The sequence below is a fragment of the Thermobia domestica genome, chromosome 17, assembly GCF_964235325.1.
Source record: "Thermobia domestica chromosome 17, izTheDome1.hap1.1, whole genome shotgun sequence".
Lineage (NCBI taxonomy): Eukaryota > Metazoa > Arthropoda > Insecta > Zygentoma > Lepismatidae > Thermobia > Thermobia domestica.
The window spans coordinates 144,558,874-144,583,188 of record NC_137470.1 but is presented as its reverse complement, the minus strand read 5'-3'; positions in this window follow the sequence as shown (position 1 = coordinate 144,583,188).

Genomic DNA, 24,315 nt, shown 5'->3' with positions numbered 1-24,315 from the left:
ACAATAAGGACCAGTTGTCGACAGGGAGGAGATGGGTATCATTCGATTCGTATTAACAAGTAGATCAATAATTCGTACGCCTTTTCCCCGAAAATTCAATTATAACCCGGGAAAAAAAGAATCGGGAATTTAGACAATAGGGACCAGTTGTCGACAGCGACGAGATGGGTTTTATTCGATTCGTATTAACAAGTAAATCAATAATTCGTACGCCTTTTCCCTGAAAATTCAATTATTACCCGGGAAAATAAAAAAGATTCGGGAATTTAGGCAACAGGGACCAATTGCCGACAGGGACTACATGCGTATCATTCGATTCGTATTAATAAGTAGATCAATAATTCGTATGCGTTTTTCCGGAAAATTCAATTATTACCCGGGAAAATAAAAAAGATTCGGGAATTTAGGCAACAGGGACCAGTTGTGGAAAGGGACGAGATGGGTATCATTCGATTCGTATTAACCAGTAGATCAATAATTCGTATGCGTTTTTCCAGAAAATTCAATTATTACCCGGGAAAATAAAGAAGATTCGGGAATTAGGACAATAATGACCTGTTGTCGACAGGGAGGAGATGGGTATCATTTGATTCGTATTAACAAGTAGATCAATAATTCGTATGCGTTTTTCCGGAAAATTCAATTCTTACGCGGGAAAATAAAAAAGATTCGGGAATTTACGCAACAGGGACCAGTTGTCGACAGGGACGAGATGGGTATCATTCGATTCGTATTAACAAGTAGATCAATAATTCGTATGCGTTTTTCCGGAAAATTCAATTATTACGCGGGAAAATAAAAAAGATTCGGGAATTTAGGCAACAGGGACCAGTTGTCGACAGGGAGTAGATGGGTATCATTCGATTGGCATTAACAAGTAGATCAATAATTCCTATGCGTTTTCCCCGAAAATTTAATTATTACCCGGGAAAATAAAAAAGATTCGGTAATTTAGACAATAGGGACCAGCTGTCGACAGGGACGAGATGGGTATCATTCGATTCGTATTAACCAGTAGATCAATAATTCGTATGCGTTTTTCCAGAAAATTCAATTATTACCCGGGAAAATAAAGAAGATTCGGGAATTAGGACAATAATGACCTGTTGTCGACAGGGAGGAGATGGGTATCATTTGATTCGTATTAACAAGTAGATCAATAATTCGTATGCGTTTTTCCGGAAAATTCAATTCTTACGCGGGAAAATAAAAAAGATTCGGGAATTTACGCAACAGGGACCAGTTGTCGACAGGGACGAGATGGGTATCATTCGATTCGTATTAACAAGTAGATCAATAATTCGTATGCGTTTTTCCGGAAAATTCAATTATTACGCGGGAAAATAAAAAAGATTCGGGAATTTAGGCAACAGGGACCAGTTGTCGACAGGGAGTAGATGGGTATCATTCGATTGGCATTAACAAGTAGATCAATAATTCGTATGCGTTTTCCCCGAAAATTTAATTATTACCCGGGAAAATAAAAAAGATTCGGTAATTTAGACAATAGGGACCAGCTGTCCACAGGGACGAGATGGGTATTATTCGATTCGTATTAACAAGTAGATGAATAATTCGTACGCCTTTTCTCTGAAAATTCAATTATTACCCGGGAAAATAAAAAAAGATTCGGGAATTTAGGCAACAGGGACCAGTTGCCGACAGGGACGAGATGCGTATCATTCGATACGTATTAACAAGTAGATCAATAATTCGTATGCGTTTTCCCAGAAAATTTAATTATTACCCGGGAAAATAAAAAAGATTCGGTAATTTAGACAAAAGGGACCAGCTGTCGACAGGGACGAGATGGGTATCATTCGATTTGTATTAACCAGTAGATCAATAATTCGTATGCGTTTTTCCGGAAAAATCAATTATAACCCGAGAAAATAAAAAAAGATTCGGGAATTTAGACAATAGGGACCAGTTGTCGACAGCGACGAGATGGGTTTTATTCGATTCGTATTAACAAGTAGATGAATAATTCGTACGCCTTTTCTCTGAAAATTCAATTATTACCCGGGAAAATAAAAAAAGATTCGGGAATTTAGGCAACAGGGACCAATTGCCGACAGGGACTACATGCGTATCATTCGATTCGTATTAATAAGTAGATCAATAATTTGTATGCGTTTTTCCGGAAAATTCAATTATTACCCGGGAAAATAAAAAAGATTCGGGAATTTAGGCAACAGGGACCAGTTGTGGAAAGGGACGAGATGCGTATCATTCGATTCGTATTAACAAGTAGATCAATAATTCGTATGCGTTTTTCCGGAAAATTCAATTATTACGCGGGAAAATAAAAAAGATTCGGGAATTAAGACAATAAGGACCAGTTGTCGACAGGGAGGAGATGGGTATCATTCGATTCGTATTAACAAGTAGATCAATAAATCGTACGCGTTTTAACCGAAAATACAATTATTACCCGGGAAAATAAAGAAGGATTCGGGAATTTAGAAAATAGGGACCAGCTGTCGACAGGGGCGAGATGGGTATCATTCGATTCGCATTAACAAGTAGATCAATAATTCGTACGCTTTTTCCGCGAAAATTCAATTATTACCCGGGAAAATAAAAAAGATGCGGGAATTTAGGCAACAGGGACCAGTTGTCCACAGGGACGAGATGCGTATCATTCGATTCGTATTAACAAGTAGATCAATAACTCGTATGCGTTTTCCCGGAAAATTTAATTATTACGCGGGAAAATAAAAAAGATGCGGGAATTTAGACAATAGGGACCAGTTGTCGACAGCGACGAGATGGGTTTTATTCGATTCGTATTAACAAGTAGATCAATAATTCGTACGCCTTTTCCCTGAAAATTCAATTATTACCCGGGAAAATAAAAAAGATTCGGGAATTTAGGCAACAGGGACCAGTTGTGGAAAGGGACGAGATGCGTATCATTCGATTCGTATTAACAAGTAGATCAATAATTCGTATGCGTTTTTCCGGAAAATTCAATTATTACGCGGGAAAATAAAAAAGATTCGGGAATTAAGACAATAAGGACCAGTTGTCGACAGGGAGGAGATGGGTATCATTCGATTCGTATTAACAAGTAGATCAATAAATCGTACGCGTTTTAACCGAAAATACAATTATTACCCGGGAAAATAAAGAAGGATTCGGGAATTTAGAAAATAGGGACCAGCTGTCGACAGGGGCGAGATGGGTATCATTCGATTCGCATTAACAAGTAGATCAATAATTCGTACGCTTTTTCCGCGAAAATTCAATTATTACCCGGGAAAATAAAAAAGATGCGGGAATTTAGGCAACAGGGACCAGTTGTCCACAGGGACGAGATGCGTATCATTCGATTCGTATTAACAAGTAGATCAATAACTCGTATGCGTTTTCCCGGAAAATTTAATTATTACGCGGGAAAATAAAAAAGATGCGGGAATTTAGACAATAGGGACCAGTTGTCGACAGCGACGAGATGGGTTTTATTCGATTCGTATTAACAAGTAGATCAATAATTCGTACGCCTTTTCCCTGAAAATTCAATTATTACCCGGGAAAATAAAAAAGATTCGGGAATTTAGGCAACAGGGACCAATTGCCGACAGGGACTACATGCGTATCATTCGATTCGTATTAATAAGTAGATCAATAATTCGTATGCGTTTTTCCGGAAAATTCAATTATTACCCGGGAAAATAAAAAAGATTCGGGAATTTAGGCAACAGGGACCAGTTGTGGAAAGGAACGAGATGGGTATCATTCGATTCGTATTAACCAGTAGATCAATAATTCGTATGCGTTTTTCCAGAAAATTCAATTATTACCCGGGAAAATAAAGAAGATTCGGGAATTAGGACAATAATGACCTGTTGTCGACAGGGAGGAGATGGGTATCATTTGATTCGTATTAACAAGTAGATCAATAATTCGTATGCGTTTTTCCGGAAAATTCAATTCTTACGCGGGAAAATAAAAAAGATTCGGGAATTTACGCAACAGGGACCAGTTGTCGACAGGGACGAGATGGGTATCATTCGATTCGTATTAACAAGTAGATCAATAATTCGTATGCGTTTTTCCGGAAAATTCAATTATTACGCGGGAAAATAAAAAAGATTCGGGAATTTAGGCAACAGGGACCAGTTGTCGACAGGGAGTAGATGGGTATCATTCGATTGGCATTAACAAGTAGATCAATAATTCCTATGCGTTTTCCCCGAAAATTTAATTATTACCCGGGAAAATAAAAAAGATTCGGTAATTTAGACAATAGGGACCAGCTGTCGACAGGGACGAGATGGGTATCATTCGATTCGTATTAACCAGTAGATCAATAATTCGTATGCGTTTTTCCGGAAAATTCAATTATTACGCGGGAAAATAAAAAAGATTCGGGAATTTAGGCAACAGGGACCAGTTGTCGACAGGGAGTAGATGGGTATCATTCGATTGGCATTAACAAGTAGATCAATAATTCGTATGCGTTTTCCCCGAAAATTTAATTATTACCCGGGAAAATAAAAAAGATTCGGTAATTTAGACAATAGGGACCAGCTGTCCACAGGGACGAGATGGGTATTATTCGATTCGTATTAACAAGTAGATGAATAATTCGTACGCCTTTTCTCTGAAAATTCAATTATTACCCGGGAAAATAAAAAAAGATTCGGGAATTTAGGCAACAGGGACCAGTTGCCGACAGGGACGAGATGCGTATCATTCGATACGTATTAACAAGTAGATCAATAATTCGTATGCGTTTTCCCAGAAAATTTAATTATTACCCGGGAAAATAAAAAAGATTCGGTAATTTAGACAAAAGGGACCAGCTGTCGACAGGGACGAGATGGGTATCATTCGATTTGTATTAACCAGTAGATCAATAATTCGTATGCGTTTTTCCGGAAAAATCAATTATAACCCGAGAAAATAAAAAAAGATTCGGGAATTTAGACAATAGGGACCAGTTGTCGACAGCGACGAGATGGGTTTTATTCGATTCGTATTAACAAGTAGATCAATAATTCGTACGCCTTTTCTCTGAAAATTCAATTATTACCCGGGAAAATAAAAAAAGATTCGGGAATTTAGGCAACAGGGACCAATTGCCGACAGGGACTACATGCGTATCATTCGATTCGTATTAATAAGTAGATCAATAATTTGTATGCGTTTTTCCGGAAAATTCAATTATTACCCGGGAAAATAAAAAAGATTCGGGAATTTAGGCAACAGGGACCAGTTGTGGAAAGGGACGAGATGCGTATCATTCGATTCGTATTAACAAGTAGATCAATAATTCGTATGCGTTTTTCCGGAAAATTCAATTATTACGCGGGAAAATAAAAAAGATTCGGGAATTAAGACAATAAGGACCAGTTGTCGACAGGGAGGAGATGGGTATCATTCGATTCGTATTAAGAAGTAGATCAATAAATCGTACGCGTTTTCCCCGAAAATACAATTATTACCCGGGAAAATAAAGAAGGATTCGGGAATTTAGAAAATAGGGACCAGCTGTCGACAGGGGGCGAGATGGGTATCATTCGATTCGCATTAACAAGTAGATCAATAATTCGTACGCTTTTTCCGCGAAAATTCAATTATTACCCGGGAAAATAAAAAAGATGCGGGAATTTAGGCAACAGGGACCAGTTGTCCACAGGGACGAGATGCGTATCATTCGATTCGTATTAACAAGTAGATCAATAACTCGTATGCGTTTTCCCGGAAAATTTAATTATTACGCGGGAAAATAAAAAAGATTCGGGAATTTAGGCAACTTGGACCAGTTGTCGACAGGGACTAGATGGGTATCATTCGATTCGTATTAACAAGTAGATCAATAATTCGTATGCGTTTTTCCGGAAAATTCAATTATTACCCGGGGAAATAAAAAAGATTAGGGAATTTAGACAATAAGGACCTGCTGTCGACAGGGACGAGATGGGTATCATTCGATTCGTATTAATAAGTAGATCAATAATTCGTACGCCTTTTCCCCGAAAATTCAATTATAACCCGGGAAAAAAAGAATCGGGAATTTAGACAATAGGGACCAGCTGTCCACAGGGACGAGATGGGTATTATTCGATTCGTATTAACAAGTAGATGAATAATTCGTACGCCTTTTCTCTGAAAATTCAATTATTACCCGGGAAAATAAATAAGATTCGGGAATTTAGGCAACAGGGACCAGTTGCCGACAGGGACGAGATGCGTATCATTCGATTCGTATTAACAAGTAGATCAATAATTCGTATGCGTTTTCCCAGAAAATTTAATTATTACCCGGGAAAATAAAAAAGATTCGGTAATTTAGACAAAAGGGACCAGCTGTCGACAGGGACGAGATGGGTATCATTCGATTTGTATTAACCAGTAGATCAATAATTCGTATGCGTTTTTCCGGAAAAATCAATTATAACCCGAGAAAATAAAAAAAGATTCGGGAATTTAGACAATAGGGACCAGTTGTCGACAGGGACGAGATGGACATCATTCCATACGTATTAACAAGTAGATCAATAATTCGTATGCGTTTTCCCCGAAAATTTAATTATTACCCGGGAAAATAAAAAAGATTCGGTAATTTAGACAATAGGGACCAGCTGTCGACAGGGACGAGATGGGCATCATTCGATTCGTATTAACAAGTAGATCAATAATTCGTATGCGTTTTTCCAGAAAATTCAATTATTACCCGGGAAAATAAAAAAGATTCGGGAATTAGGACAATAAGGACCTGTTGTCGACAGGGAGGAGATGGGTATCATTCGATTCGTATTAACAAGTAGATCAATAATTCGTATGCGTTTTTCCGGAAAATTCAATTATTACGCGGGAAAATAAAAAAGATTCGGGAATTTAGGCAAAAGGGACCAGTTGTCGACAAGGACGAGATGGGTATTATTCGATTCGTATTAACAAGTAGATCAATAATTCGTATGCGTTTTTCCGGAAAATTCAATTATTACCCGGGAAAATAAAAGAGATTCGGGAATTAAGACAATAAGGACCAGTTGTCGACAGGGAGGAGATGGGTATCATTCGATTCGTATTAACAAGTAGATCAATAATTCGTACGCCTTTTCCCCGAAAATTCAATTATAACCCGGGAAAAAAAGAATCGGGAATTTAGACAATAGGGACCAGCTGTCCACAGGGACGAGATGGGTTTTATTCGATTCGTATTAACAAGTAGATCAATAATTCGTACGCCTTTTCCCTGAAAATTCAATTATTACCCGGGAAAATAAAAAAGATTCGGGAATTTAGGCAACAGGGACCAATTGCCGACAGGGACTACATGCGTATCATTCGATTCGTATTAATAAGTAGATCAATAATTCGTATGCGTTTTTCCGGAAAATTCAATTATTACCCGGGAAAATAAAAAAGATTCGGGAATTTAGGCAACAGGGACCAGTTGTGGAAAGGGACGAGATGCGTATCATTCGATTCGTATTAACAAGTAGATCAATAATTCGTACGCTTTTTCCGGAAAATTCAATTATTACTCGGGAAAATAAAAAAGATTGGGGAATTTAGGCAACAGGGACCAGTTGTCGACAGGGAGTAGATGGGTATCATTCGATTCGCATTAACAAGTAGATCAATAATTCGTATGCGTTTTCCCCGAAAATTTAATTATTACCCGGGAAAATAAAAAAGATTCGGTAATTTAGACAATAGGGACCAGCTGTCGACAGGGACGAGATGGGTATCATTCGATTCGTATTAACCAGTAGATCAATAATTCGTATGCGTTTTTCCAGAAAATTCAATTATTACCCGGGAAAATAAAGAAGATTCGGAAATTAGGACAATAATGACCTGTTGTCGACAGGGAGGAGATGGGTATCATTTGATTCGTATTAACAAGTAGATCAATAATTCGTATGCGTTTTTCCGGAAAATTCAATTGTTACGCGGGAAAATAAAAAAGATTCGGGAATTTACGCAACAGGGACCAGTTGTCGACAGGGACGAGATGGGTATCATTCGATTCGTATTAACAAGTAGATCAATAATTCGTATGCGTTTTTCCGGAAAATTCAATTATTACGCGGGAAAATAAAAAAGATTCGGGAATTTAGGCAACAGGGACCAGTTGTCGACAGGGAGTAGATGCGTATCATTCGATTGGCATTAACAAGTAGATCAATAATTCGTATGCGTTTTCCCCGAAAATTTAATTATTACCCGGGAAAATAAAAAAGATTCGGTAATTTAGACAATAGGGACCAGCTGTCGACAGGGACGAGATGGGTATCATTCGATTCGTATTAACCAGTAGATCAATAATTCGTATGCGTTTTTCCAGAAAATTCAATTATTACCCGGGAAAATAAGAAAGATTCGGGAATTTAGGCAACAGGGACCAGTTGTCGACAGGGAGTAGATGGGTATCATTCGATTGGCATTAACAAGTAGATCAATAATTCGTATGCGTTTTTCCAGAAAATTCAATTATTACCCGGGAAAATAAAAAAGATTCGGGAATTAGGACAATAAGGACCTGTTGTCGACAGGGAGGAGATGGGTATCATTCGATTCGTATTAACAAGTAGATCAATAATTCGTATGCGTTTTTCCGGAAAATTCAATTATTACGCGGGAAAATAAAAAAGATTCGGGAATTTAGGCAACAGGGACCAGTTGTCGACAGGGACGAGATGGGTATCATTCGATTCGTATTAACAAGTAGATCAATAATTCGTATGCGTTTTTCCGGAAAATTCAATTATTACCCGGGAAAATAAAAAAGATTCGGGAATAAGGACAATAAGGACCTGTTGTCGACAGGGAGGAGATGGGTATCATTCAATTCGTATTAACAAGTAGATCAATAATTCGTATGCGTTTTTCCGGAAAATTCAATTATTACGCGAGAAAATAAAAAAGATTCGGGAATTTAGGCAAAAGGGACCAGTTGTCGACAGGGACGAGATGGGTATTTTTCGATTCGTATTAACAAGTAGATCAATAATTCGTATGCGTTTTTCCGGAAAATTCAATTATTACCCGGGAAAATAAAAGAGATTCGGGAATTAAGACAATAAGGACCAGTTGTCGACAGGGAGGAGATGGGTATCATTCGATTCGTATTAACAAGTAGATCAATAATTCGTACGCCTTTTCCCCGAAAATTCAATTATAACCCGGGAAAAAAAGAATCGGGAATTTAGACAATAGGGACCAGCTGTCCAAAGGGACGAGATGGGTATTATTCGATTCGTATTAACAAGTAGATGAATAATTCGTACGCCTTTTCTCTGAAAATTCAATTATTACCCGGGAAAATAAAAAAAGATTCGGGAATTTAGGCAACAGGGACCAGTTGCCGACAGAGACGAGATGCGTATCATTCGATTCGTATTAACAAGTAGATCAATAATTCGTATGCGTTTTCCCAGAAAATTTAATTATTACCCGGGAAAATAAAAAAGATTCGGTAATTTAGACAAAAGGGACCAGCTTTCGACAGGGACGACATGGGTATCATTCGATTTGTATTAACCAGTAGATCAATAATTCGTATGCGTTTTTCCGGAAAAATCAATTATATCCCGAGAAAATAAAAAAAGATTCGGGATTTAGACAATAGGGACCAGTTGTCGACAGCGACGAGATGGGTTTTATTCGATTCGTATTAACAAGTAGATCAATAATTCGTACGCCTTTTCCGTGAAAATTCAATTATTACCCGGGAAAATAAAAAAGATTCGGGAATTTAGGCAACAGGGACCAATTGCCGACAGGGACTACATGCGTATCATTCGATTCGTATTAATAAGTAGATCAATAATTCGTATGCGTTTTTCCGGAAAATTCAATTATTACCCGGGAAAATAAAAAAGATTCGGGAATTTAGGCAACAGGGACCAGTTGTGGAAAGGGACGAGATGCGTATCATTCGATTCGTATTAACAAGTAGATCAATAATTCGTATGCGTTTTTCCGGAAAATTCAATTATTACGCGGGAAAATAAAAAAGATTGGGGAATTTAGGCAACAGGGACCAGTTGTCGACAGGGAGTAGATGGGTATCATTCGATTCGCATTAACAAGTAGATCAATAATTCGTATGCGTTTTCCCCGAAAATTTAATTATTACCCGGGAAAATAAAAAAGATTCGGTAATTTAGACAATAGGGACCAGCTGTCGACAGGGACGAGATGGGTATCATTCGATTCGTATTAACCAGTAGATCAATAATTCGTATGCGTTTTTCCGGAAAATTCAATTATTACGCGGGAAAATAAAAAAGATTCGGGAATTAGGACAATAATGACCTGTTGTCGACAGGGAGGAGATGGGTATCATTTGATTCGTATTAACAAGTAGATCAATAATTCGTATGCGTTTTTCCAGAAAATTCAATTATTACCCGGGAAAATAAAAAAGAATCGGGAATTAGGACAATAATGACCTGTTGTCGACAGGGAGGAGATGGGTATCATTTGATTCGTATTAACAAGTAGATCAATAATTCGTATGCGTTTTTCCGGAAAATTCAATTCTTACGCGGGAAAATAAAAAAGATTCGGGAATTTACGCAACAGGGACCAGTTGTCGACAGGGACGAGATGGTTATCATTCGATTCGTATTAACAAGTAGATCAATAATTCGTATGCGTTTTTCCGGAAAATTCAATTATTACGCGGGAAAATAAAAAAGATTCGGGAATTTAGGCAACAGGGACCAGTTGTCGACAGGGAGTAGATGGGTATCATTCGATTGGCATTAACAAGTAGATCAATAATTCGTATGCGTTTTCCCCGAAAATTTAATTATTACCCGGGAAAATAAAAAAGATTCGGTAATCTAGACAATAGGGACCAGCTGTCGACAGGGACGAGGTGGGTATCATTCGATTCGTATTAAGCAGTAGATCAATAATTCGTATGCGTTTTTCCAGAAAATTCAATTATTACCCGGGAAAATAAAAAAGATTCGGGAAATAGGACAATAATGACCTGTTGTCGACAAAGAGGAGATGGGTATCATTCGATTCGTATTAACAAGTAGATCAATAATTCGTATGCGTTTTTCCGGAAAATTCAATTATTACGAGGGGAAAATAAAAAAGATTCGGGAATTTAGGCAACAGGGACCAGTTGTCGACAGGGACGAGATGGGTATCATTCGATTCGAATTAACAAGTAGATCAATAATTCGTATGCGTTTTTCCGGAAAATTCAATTATTACCCGGGAAAATAAAAAAGATTCGGGAATTTAGACAATAGGGACAGTTGTCGACAGGGACGAGTTGGGTATCTTTCGATTCGTATTAACAAGTAGATCAATAATTCGTATGCGTTTTCCCCGAAAATTCAATTACTACCCGGGAAAATAAAAAAGATTCGGGAATTTAGACAATAGGGACCAGTAGTTGACAGGGAGTAGATGGGTATCATTCGATTCGTATTAACAAGTAGATCAATAATTCGTATGCGTTTTTCCGGAAAATTCAATTCTTACGCGGGAAAATAAAAAAGATTCGGGAATTTAGGCAACAGGGACCAGTTGTCAACAGGGACGAGATGGGTATCATTCGATTCGCATTAACAAGTAGATCAATAATTCGTATGCGTTTTTCCCGAAAATTTAATTATTACCCGGGAAAAAAAAGATTCGGGAATTTAGACAATAGGGACCAGCTGTCGACAGGGACGAGATGGGTATCATTCGATTCGTATTAACAAGTAGATCAATAATTCGTATGCGTTTTTCCGGAAAATTCAATTCTTACGCGGGAAAATAAAAAAGATTCGGGAATTTAGGCAACAAGGACCAGTTGTCGACAGGGACGAGATGGGTATCATTCGATTCGCATTAACAAGTAGATCAATAATTCGTATGCGTTTTCCCCGAAATTTCAATTATTACCCGGGAAAATAAAAAAGATTCGGGAATTTAGACAATAGGGACCAGTTGTCGACAGGGAGGAGATGGGTATCATTCGATTCGTATTAACAAGTAGATCAATAATTCGTATGCGTTTTTCCGGAAAATTCAATTCTTACGCGGGAAAATAAAAAAGATTCGGGAATTTAGGCAACAAGGACCAGTTGTCGACAGGGACGAGATGGGTATCATTCGATTCGCATTAACAAGTAGATCAATAATTCGTATGCGTTCTCCCCGAAAATTCAATTATTACCCGGGAAAATAAAAAAGATTCGGGAATTTAGACAATAGGGACCAGTTGTCGACAGGGACGAGATGGGTATCATTCGATTCGTATTAACAAGTAGATCAATAATTCGTATGCGTTTTTCCGGAAAATTCAATTATTACCCGGGAAAATAAAAAAGATTCGGGAATTAAGACAATAAGGATCAGTTGTCGACAGGGAGGAGATGGGTATCATTCGATTCGTATTAACAAGTAGATCACTAATTCGTATGCTCTTTTCCGGAAAATTCAATTATTACGCGGGAAAATAAAAAAGATTCATGAATTTAGGCAACAGGGACCAGTATTCGACAGGGACGAGATGGGTATCATTCGATTCGTATTAACAAGTAGATCAATAATTCGTATGCGTTTTTCCGGAAAATTCAATTATTACCCGGGAAAATAAAAAAGATTCGGGAATTAAGACAATAAGGACCTGTTGTCGACAGGGAGGAGATGGGTATCATTCGATTCGTATTAACAAGTAGATCAATAATTCGTATGCGTTTCTCCGGAAAATTCAATTATTACGCGGGAAAATAAAAAAGATTCGGGAATTTAGGCAACAGGGACCAGTTGTCGACAGGGACGAGATGCGTATCATTCGATTCGTATTAATAAGTAGATCAATAAATCGTACGCGTTTTCCCCGAAAATTCAATTATTATCCGGGAAAATAAAAAGGATTCGGGAATTTAGAAAATAGGGACCAGCTGTCGACAGGGACGAGATGGGTATCATTCGATTCGCATTAACAAGTAGATCAATAATTCCTACGCTATTTCCGCGAAAATTCAATAATTACCCGGGAAAATAAAAAAGATTCGGGAATTTAGGCAACAGGGACCAGTTGTCCACAGGGACGAGATGCGTATCATTCGATTCGTATTAACAAGTAGATCAATAACTCGTATGCGTTTTCCCGGAAAATTCAATTATTACGCGGGAAAATAAAAAAGATTCGGGAATTTAGGCAACTTGGACCAGTTGTCGACAGGGACTAGATGGGTATCATTCGATTCGTATTAACAAGTAGATCAATAATTCGTATGCGTTTTTCCGGAAAATTCAATTATTACCCGGGGAAATAAAAAAGATTCGGGAATTTAGACAATAAGGACCTGCTGTCGACAGGGACGAGATGGGTATCATTCGATTCGTATTAATAAGTAGATCAATAATTCGTACGCCTTTTCCCCGAAAATTCAATTATAACCCGGGAAAAAAAGAATCGGGAATTTAGACAATAGGGACCAGCTGTCCACAGGGACGAGATGGGTGTTATTCGATTCGTATTAACAAGTAGATGAATAATTCGTACGCCTTTTCTCTGAAAATTCAATTATTACCCGGGAAAATAAAAAAAGATTCGGGAATTTAGGCAACAGGGACCAGTTGCCGACAGGGACGAGATGCGTATCATTCGATTCGTATTAACAAGTAGATCAATAATTCGTATGCGTTTTCCCAGAAAATTTAATTATTACCCGGGAAAATAAAAAAGATTCGGTAATTTAGACAAAAGGGACCAGCTGTTGACAGGGACGAGATGGGTATCATTCGATTTGTATTAACCAGTAGATCAATAATTCGTATGCGTTTTTCCGGAAAAATCAATTGTAACCCGAGAAAATAAAAAAAGATTCGGGAATTTAGACAATAGGGACCAGTTGTCGACAGCGACGAGATGGGTTTTATTCGATTCGTATTAACAAGTAGATCAATAATTCGTACGCCTTTTCCCTGAAAATTCAATTATTACCCGGGAAAATAAAAAAGATTCGGGAATTTAGGCAACAGGGACTAATTGCCGACAGGGACTACATGCGTATCATTCGATTCGTATTAATAAGTAGATCAATAATTCGTATGCGTTTTTTCGGAAAATTCAATTATTACGCGGGAAAATAAAAAAGATTCGGGAATTTAGGCAACAGGGACCAGTTGTCGACAGGGAGTAGATGGGTATCATTCGATTCGCATTAACAAGTAGATCAATAATTCGTATGCGTTTTCCCCGAAAATTTAATTATTACCCGGGAAAATAAAAAAGATTCGGTAATTTAGACAATAGGGACCAGCTGTCGACAGGGACGAGATGGGTATCATTCGATTCGTATTAACCAGTAGATCAATAATTCGTATGCGTTTTTCCAGAAAATTCAATTATTACCCGGGAAAATAAGAAAGATTCGGGAATTTAGGCAACAGGGACCAGTTGTCGACAGGGAGTAGATGGGTATCATTCGATTGGCATTAACAAGTAGATCAATAATTCGTATGCGTTTTTCCAGAAAATTCAATTATTACCCGGGAAAATAAAAAAGATTCGGGAATTAGGACAATAAGGACCTGTTGTCGACAGGGAGGAGATGGGTATCATTCGATTCGTATTAACAAGTAGATCAATAATTCGTATGCGTTTTTCCGGAAAATTCAATTATTACGCGGGAAAATAAAAAAGATTCGGGAATTTAGGCAACAGGGACCAGTTGTCGACAGGGACGAGATGGGTATCATTCGATTCGTATTAACAAGTAGATCAATAATTCGTATGCGTTTTTCCGGAAAATTCAATTATTACCCGGGAAAATAAAAAAGATTCGGGAATAAGGACAATAAGGACCTGTTGTCGACAGGGAGGAGATGGGTATCATTCAATTCGTATTAACAAGTAGATCAATAATTCGTATGCGTTTTTCCGGAAAATTCAATTATTACGCGAGAAAATAAAAAAGATTCGGGAATTTAGGCAAAAGGGACCAGTTGTCGACAGGGACGAGATGGGTATTTTTCGATTCGTATTAACAAGTAGATCAATAATTCGTATGCGTTTTTCCGGAAAATTCAATTATTACCCGGGAAAATAAAAGAGATTCGGGAATTAAGACAATAAGGACCAGTTGTCGACAGGGAGGAGATGGGTATCATTCGATTCGTATTAACAAGTAGATCAATAATTCGTACGCCTTTTCCCCGAAAATTCAATTATAACCCGGGAAAAAAAGAATCGGGAATTTAGACAATAGGGACCAGCTGTCCAAAGGGACGAGATGGGTATTATTCGATTCGTATTAACAAGTAGATGAATAATTCGTACGCCTTTTCTCTGAAAATTCAATTATTACCCGGGAAAATAAAAAAAGATTCGGGAATTTAGGCAACAGGGACCAGTTGCCGACAGAGACGAGATGCGTATCATTCGATTCGTATTAACAAGTAGATCAATAATTCGTATGCGTTTTCCCAGAAAATTTAATTATTACCCGGGAAAATAAAAAAGATTCGGTAATTTAGACAAAAGGGACCAGCTTTCGACAGGGACGACATGGGTATCATTCGATTTGTATTAACCAGTAGATCAATAATTCGTATGCGTTTTTCCGGAAAAATCAATTATATCCCGAGAAAATAAAAAAAGATTCGGGATTTAGACAATAGGGACCAGTTGTCGACAGCGACGAGATGGGTTTTATTCGATTCGTATTAACAAGTAGATCAATAATTCGTACGCCTTTTCCGTGAAAATTCAATTATTACCCGGGAAAATAAAAAAGATTCGGGAATTTAGGCAACAGGGACCAATTGCCGACAGGGACTACATGCGTATCATTCGATTCGTATTAATAAGTAGATCAATAATTCGTATGCGTTTTTCCGGAAAATTCAATTATTACCCGGGAAAATAAAAAAGATTCGGGAATTTAGGCAACAGGGACCAGTTGTGGAAAGGGACGAGATGCGTATCATTCGATTCGTATTAACAAGTAGATCAATAATTCGTATGCGTTTTTCCGGAAAATTCAATTATTACGCGGGAAAATAAAAAAGATTGGGGAATTTAGGCAACAGGGACCAGTTGTCGACAGGGAGTAGATGGGTATCATTCGATTCGCATTAACAAGTAGATCAATAATTCGTATGCGTTTTCCCCGAAAATTTAATTATTACCCGGGAAAATAAAAAAGATTCGGTAATTTAGACAATAGGGACCAGCTGTCGACAGGGACGAGATGGGTATCATTCGATTCGTATTAACCAGTAGATCAATAATTCGTATGCGTTTTTCCGGAAAATTCAATTATTACGCGGGAAAATAAAAAAGATTCGGGAATTAGGACAATAATGACCTGTTGTCGACAGGGAGGAGATGGGTATCATTTGATTCGTATTAACAAGTAGATCAATAATTCGTATGCGTTTTTCCAGAAAATTCAATTATTACCCGGGAAAATAAAAAAGAATCGGGAATTAGGACAATAATGACCTGTTGTCGACAGGGAGGAGATGGGTATCATTTGATTCGTATTAACAAGTAGATCAATAATTCGTATGCGTTTTTCCGGAAAATTCAATTCTTACGCGGGAAAATAAAAAAGATTCGGGAATTTACGCAACAGGGACCAGTTGTCGACAGGGACGAGATGGTTATCATTCGATTCGTATTAACAAGTAGATCAATAATTCGTATGCGTTTTTCCGGAAAATTCAATTATTACGCGGGAAAATAAAAAAGATTCGGGAATTTAGGCAACAGGGACCAGTTGTCGACAGGGAGTAGATGGGTATCATTCGATTGGCATTAACAAGTAGATCAATAATTCGTATGCGTTTTCCCCGAAAATTTAATTATTACCCGGGAAAATAAAAAAGATTCGGTAATCTAGACAATAGGGACCAGCTGTCGACAGGGACGAGGTGGGTATCATTCGATTCGTATTAAGCAGTAGATCAATAATTCGTATGCGTTTTTCCAGAAAATTCAATTATTACCCGGGAAAATAAAAAAGATTCGGGAAATAGGACAATAATGACCTGTTGTCGACAAAGAGGAGATGGGTATCATTCGATTCGTATTAACAAGTAGATCAATAATTCGTATGCGTTTTTCCGGAAAATTCAATTATTACGAGGGGAAAATAAAAAAGATTCGGGAATTTAGGCAACAGGGACCAGTTGTCGACAGGGACGAGATGGGTATCATTCGATTCGAATTAACAAGTAGATCAATAATTCGTATGCGTTTTTCCGGAAAATTCAATTATTACCCGGGAAAATAAAAAAGATTCGGGAATTTAGACAATAGGGACAGTTGTCGACAGGGACGAGTTGGGTATCTTTCGATTCGTATTAACAAGTAGATCAATAATTCGTATGCGTTTTCCCCGAAAATTCAATTACTACCCGGGAAAATAAAAAAGATTCGGGAATTTAGACAATAGGGACCAGTAGTTGACAGGGAGTAGATGGGTATCATTCGATTCGTATTAACAAGTAGATCAATAATTCGTATGCGTTTTTCCGGAAAATTCAATTCTTACGCGGGAAAATAAAAAAGATTCGGGAATTTAGGCAACAGGGACCAGTTGTCAACAGGGACGAGATGGGTATCATTCGATTCGCATTAACAAGTAGATCAATAATTCGTATGCGTTTTTCCCGAAAATTTAATTATTACCCGGGAAAAAAAAGATTCGGGAATTTAGACAATAGGGACCAGCTGTCGACAGGGACGAGATGGGTATCATTCGATTCGTATTAACAAGTAGATCAATAATTCGTATGCGTTTTTCCGGAAAATTCAATTCTTACGCGGGAAAATAAAAAAGATTCGGGAATTTAGGCAACAAGGACCAGTTGTCGACAGGGACGAGATGGGTATCATTCGATTCGCATTAACAAGTAGATCAATAATTCGTATGCGTTTTCCCCGAAATTTCAATTATTACCCGGGAAAATAAAAAAGATTCGGGAATTTAGACAATAGGGACCAGTTGTCGACAGGGAGGAGATGGGTATCATTCGATTCGTATTAACAAGTAGATCAATAATTCGTATGCGTTTTTCCGGAAAATTCAATTCTTACGCGGGAAAATAAAAAAGATTCGGGAATTTAGGCAACAAGGACCAGTTGTCGACAGGGACGAGATGGGTATCATTCGATTCGCATTAACAAGTAGATCAATAATTCGTATGCGTTCTCCCCGAAAATTCAATTATTACCCGGGAAAATAAAAAAGATTCGGGAATTTAGACAATAGGGACCAGTTGTCGACAGGGACGAGATGGGTATCATTCGATTCGTATTAACAAGTAGATCAATAATTCGTATGCGTTTTTCCGGAAAATTCAATTATTACCCGGGAAAATAAAAAAGATTCGGGAATTAAGACAATAAGGATCAGTTGTCGACAGGGAGGAGATGGGTATCATTCGATTCGTATTAACAAGTAGATCACTAATTCGTATGCTCTTTTCCGGAAAATTCAATTATTACGCGGGAAAATAAAAAAGATTCATGAATTTAGGCAACAGGGACCAGTATTCGACAGGGACGAGATGGGTATCATTCGATTCGTATTAACAAGTAGATCAATAATTCGTATGCGTTTTTCCGGAAAATTCAATTATTACCCGGGAAAATAAAAAAGATTCGGGAATTAAGACAATAAGGACCTGTTGTCGACAGGGAGGAGATGGGTATCATTCGATTCGTATTAACAAGTAGATCAATAATTCGTATGCGTTTCTCCGGAAAATTCAATTATTACGCGGGAAAATAAAAAAGATTCGGGAATTTAGGCAACAGGGACCAGTTGTCGACAGGGACGAGATGCGTATCATTCGATTCGTATTAATAAGTAGATCAATAAATCGTACGCGTTTTCCCCGAAAATTCAATTATTATCCGGGAAAATAAAAAGGATTCGGGAATTTAGAAAATAGGGACCAGCTGTCGACAGGGACGAGATGGGTATCATTCGATTCGCATTAACAAGTAGATCAATAATTCCTACGCTATTTCCGCGAAAATTCAATAATTACCCGGGAAAATAAAAAAGATTCGGGAATTTAGGCAACAGGGACCAGTTGTCCACAGGGACGAGATGCGTATCATTCGATTCGTATTAACAAGTAGATCAATAACTCGTATGCGTTTTCCCGGAAAATTCAATTATTACGCGGGAAAATAAAAAAGATTCGGGAATTTAGGCAACTTGGACCAGTTGTCGACAGGGACTAGATGGGTATCATTCGATTCGTATTAACAAGTAGATCAATAATTCGTATGCGTTTTTCCGGAAAATTCAATTATTACCCGGGGAAATAAAAAAGATTCGGGAATTTAGACAATAAGGACCTGCTGTCGACAGGGACGAGATGGGTATCATTCGATTCGTATTAATAAGTAGATCAATAATTCGTACGCCTTTTCCCCGAAAATTCAATTATAACCCGGGAAAAAAAGAATCGGGAATTTAGACAATAGGGACCAGCTGTCCACAGGGACGAGATGGGTGTTATTCGATTCGTATTAACAAGTAGATGAATAATTCGTACGCCTTTTCTCTGAAAATTCAATTATTACCCGGGAAAATAAAAAAAGATTCGGGAATTTAGGCAACAGGGACCAGTTGCCGACAGGGACGAGATGCGTATCATTCGATTCGTATTAACAAGTAGATCAATAATTCGTATGCGTTTTCCCAGAAAATTTAATTATTACCCGGGAAAATAAAAAAGATTCGGTAATTTAGACAAAAGGGACCAGCTGTTGACAGGGACGAGATGGGTATCATTCGATTTGTATTAACCAGTAGATCAATAATTCGTATGCGTTTTTCCGGAAAAATCAATTGTAACCCGAGAAAATAAAAAAAGATTCGGGAATTTAGACAATAGGGACCAGTTGTCGACAGCGACGAGATGGGTTTTATTCGATTCGTATTAACAAGTAGATCAATAATTCGTACGCCTTTTCCCTGAAAATTCAATTATTACCCGGGAAAATAAAAAAGATTCGGGAATTTAGGCAACAGGGACTAATTGCCGACAGGGACTACATGCGTATCATTCGATTCGTATTAATAAGTAGATCAATAATTCGTATGCGTTTTTTCGGAAAATTCAATTATTACGCGGGAAAATAAAAAAGATTCGGGAATTTAGGCAACAGGGACCAGTTGTCGACAGGGAGTAGATGGGTATCATTCGATTCGCATTAACAAGTAGATCAATAATTCGTATGCGTTTTCCCCGAAAATTTAATTATTACCCGGGAAAATAAAAAAGATTCGGTAATTTAGACAATAGGGACCAGCTGTCGACAGGGACGAGATGGGTATCATTCGATTCGTATTAACCAGTAGATCAATAATTCGTATGCGTTTTTCCAGAAAATTCAATTATTACCCGGGAAAATAAAAAAGATTCGGGAATTAGGACAATAATGACCTGTTGTCGACAGGGAGGAGATGGGTATCATTTGATTCGTATTAACAAGTAGATCAATAATTCGTATGTGTTTTTCCGGAAAATTCAATTCTTACGCGGGAAAATAAAAAAGATTCGGGAATTTACGCAACAGGGACCAGTTGTCGACAGGGACGAGATGGGTATCATTCGATTCGTATTAACAAGTAGATCAATAATTCGTATGCGTTTTTCCGGAAAATTCAATTATTACGCGGGAAAATAAAAAAGATTCGGGAATTTAGGCAACAGGGACCAGTTGTCGACAGGGAGTAGATGGGTATCATTCGATTGGAATTAACAAGTAGATCAATAATTCGTATGCGTTTTCCCCGAAAATTTAATTATTACCCGGGAAAATAAAAAAGATTCGGTAATTTAGACAATAGGGACCAGCTGTCGACAGGGACGAGATGGGTATCATTCGATTCGTATTAACCAGTAGTTCAATAATTCGTATGCGTTTTTCCAGAAAATTCAATTATTACCCGGGAAAATAAAAAAGATTCGGGAATTAGGACAATAATGACCTGTTGTCGACAAAGAGGAGATGGGTATCATTCGATTCGTATTAACAAGTAGATCAATAATTCGTATGCGTTTTTCCGGAAAATTCAATTATTACGAGGGGAAAATAAAAAAGATTCGGGAATTTAGGCAACAGGGACCAGTTGTCGACAGGGACGAGATGGGTATCATTCGATTCGAATTAACAAGTAGATCAATAATTCGTATGCGTTTTTCCGGAAAATTCAATTATTACCCGGGAAAATAAAAAAGATTCGGGAATTTAGACAATAGGGACAGTTGTCGACAGGGACGAGTTGGGTATCATTCGATTCGTATTAACAAGTAGATCAATAATTCGTATGCGTTTTCCCCGAAAATTCAATTACTACCCGGGAAAATAAAAAAGATTCGGGAATTTAGACAATAGGGATCAGTTGTCGACAGGGACGAGATGGACATCATTCCATACGTATTAACAAGTAGATCAATAATTCGTATGCGTTTTCCCCGAAAATTTAATTATTACCCGGGAAAATAAAAAAGATTCGGTAATTTAGACAATAGGGACCAGCTGTCCACAGGGACGAGATGGGTTTTATTCGATTCGTATTAACAAGTAGATCAATAATTCGTATGCGTTTTTCCAGAAAATTCAATTATTACCCGGGAAAATAAAAAAGATTCGGGAATTAGGACAATAAGGACCTGTTGTCGACAGGGAGGAGATGGGTATCATTCGATTCGTATTAACAAGTAGATCAATAATTCGTATGCGTTTTTCCGGAAAATTCAATTATTACGCGGGAAAATAAAAAAGATTCGGGAATTTAGGCAACAGGGACCAGTTGTCAACAGGGACGAGATGGGTATCATTCGATTCGTATTAACAAGTAGATCAATAATTCGTATGCGTTTTTCCGGAAAATTCAATTATTACGCGGGAAAATAAAAAAGATTCGGGAATTTAGGCAACTTGGACCAGTTGTCGACAGGGACTAGATGGGTATCATTCGATTCGTATTAACAAGTAGATCAATAATTCGTATGCGTTTTTCCGGAAAATTCAATTATTACCCAGGAAAATAAAAGAGATTCGGGAATTAAGACAATAAGGACCAGTTGTCGACAGGGAGGAGATGGGTATCATTCGATTCGTATTAACAAGTAGATCAATAATTCGTACGCCTTTTCTCCGAAAATTCAATTATCGGGGGAAAAAAGAATCGGGAATTTAGACAATAGGGACCAGCTGTCCACAGGGACGAGATGGGTATTATTCGATTCGTATTAACAAGTAGATGAATAATTCGTACGCCTTTTCTCTGAAAATTCAATTATTACCCGGGAAAATAAAAAAGATTCGGGAATTTAGGCAACAGGGACCAGTTGCCGACATTGACGAGATGCGTATCATTCGATTCGTATTAACAAGTAGATCAATAATTCGTATGCGTTTTCCCAGAAAATTTAATTATTACCCGGGAAAAAAAAGATTCGGTAATTTAGACAAAAGGGACCAGCTTTCGACCGGGACGACATGGGTATCATTCGATTTGTATTAACCAGTAGATCAATAATTCGTATGCGTTTTTCCGGAAAAATCTATTATATCCCGAGAAAATAAAAAAAGATTCGGGAATTTAGACAATAGGGACCAGTTGTCGACAGCGACGAGATGGGTTTTATTCGATTCGTATTAACAAGTAGATCAATAATTCGTACGCCTTTTCCCTGAAAATTCAATTATTACCCGGGAAAATAAAAAAGATTCGGGAATTTAGGCAACAGGGACCAATTGCCGACAGGGACTACATGCGTATCATTCGATTCGTATTAATAAGTAGATCAATAATTCGTATGCGTTTTTCCGGAAAATTCAATTATTACCCGGGAAAATAAAAAAGATTCGGGAATTTAGGCAACAGGGACCAGTTGTGGAAAGGGACGAGATGCGTATCATTCGATTCGTATTAACAAGTAGATCAATAATTCGTATGCGTTTTTCCGGAAAATTCAATTATTACGCGGGAAAATAAAAAAGATTGGGGAATTTAGGCAACAGGGACCAGTTGTCGACAGGGAGTAGATGGGTATCATTCGATTCGCATTAACAAGTAGATCAATAATTCGTATGCGTTTTCCCCGAAAATTTAATTATTACCCGGGAAAATAAAAAAGATTCGGTAATTTAGACAATAGGGACCAGCTGTCGACAGGGACGAGATGGGTATCATTCGATTCGTATTAACCAGTAGATCAATAATTCGTATGCGTTTTTCCAGAAAATTCAATTATTACTGGGGAAAATAAAAAAGATTCGGGAATTAGGACAATAATGACCTGTTGTCGACAGGGAGGAGATGGGTATCATTTGATTCGTATTAACAAGTAGATCAATAATTCGTATGCGTTTTTCCGGAAAATTCAATTCTTACGCGGGAAAATAAAAAAGATTCGGGAATTTACGCAACAGGGACCAGTTGTCGACAGGGACGAGATGGGTATCATTCGATTCGTATTAACAAATAGATCAATAATTCGTATGCGTTTTTCCGGGAAATTCAATTATTACGCGGGAAAATAAATAAGATTCGGGAATTTAGGCAACAGGGACCAGTTGTCGACAGGGAGTAGATGGGTATCATTCGATTGGCATTAAAAAGTAGATAAATAATTCGTATGCGTTTTCCCCGAAAATTTAATTATTACCCGGGAAAATAAAAAAGATTCGGTAATTTAGACAATAGGGACCAGCTGTCGACAGGGACGAGATGGGTATCATTCGATTCGTATTAACCAGTAGATCAATAATTCGTATGCGTTTTTCCAGAAAATTCAATTATTACCCGGGAAAATAAAAAAGATTCGGGAATTAGGACAATAATGACCTATTGTCGACAAAGAGGAGATGGGTATCATTCGATTCGTATTAACAAGTAGATCAATAATTCGTATGCGTTTTTCCGGAAAATTCAATTATTACGAGGGGAAAATAAAAAAGATTCGGGAATTTAGGCAACAGGGACCAGTTGTCGACAGGGACGAGATGGGTATCATTCGATTCGAATTAACAAGTAGATCAATAATTCGTATGCGTTTTTCCGGAAAATTCAATTATTACCCGGGAAAATAAAAAAGATTCGGGAATTTAGACAATAGGGACAGTTGTCGACAGGGACGAGTTGGGTATCATTCGATTCGTATTAACAAGTAGATCAATAATTCGTATGCGTTTTCCCCGAAAATTCAATTACTACCCGGGAAAATAAAAAAGATTCGGGAATTTAGACAATAGGGATCAGTTGTCGACAGGGACGAGATGGACATCATTCCATACGTATTAACAAGTAGATCAATAATTCGTATGCGTTTTCCCCGAAA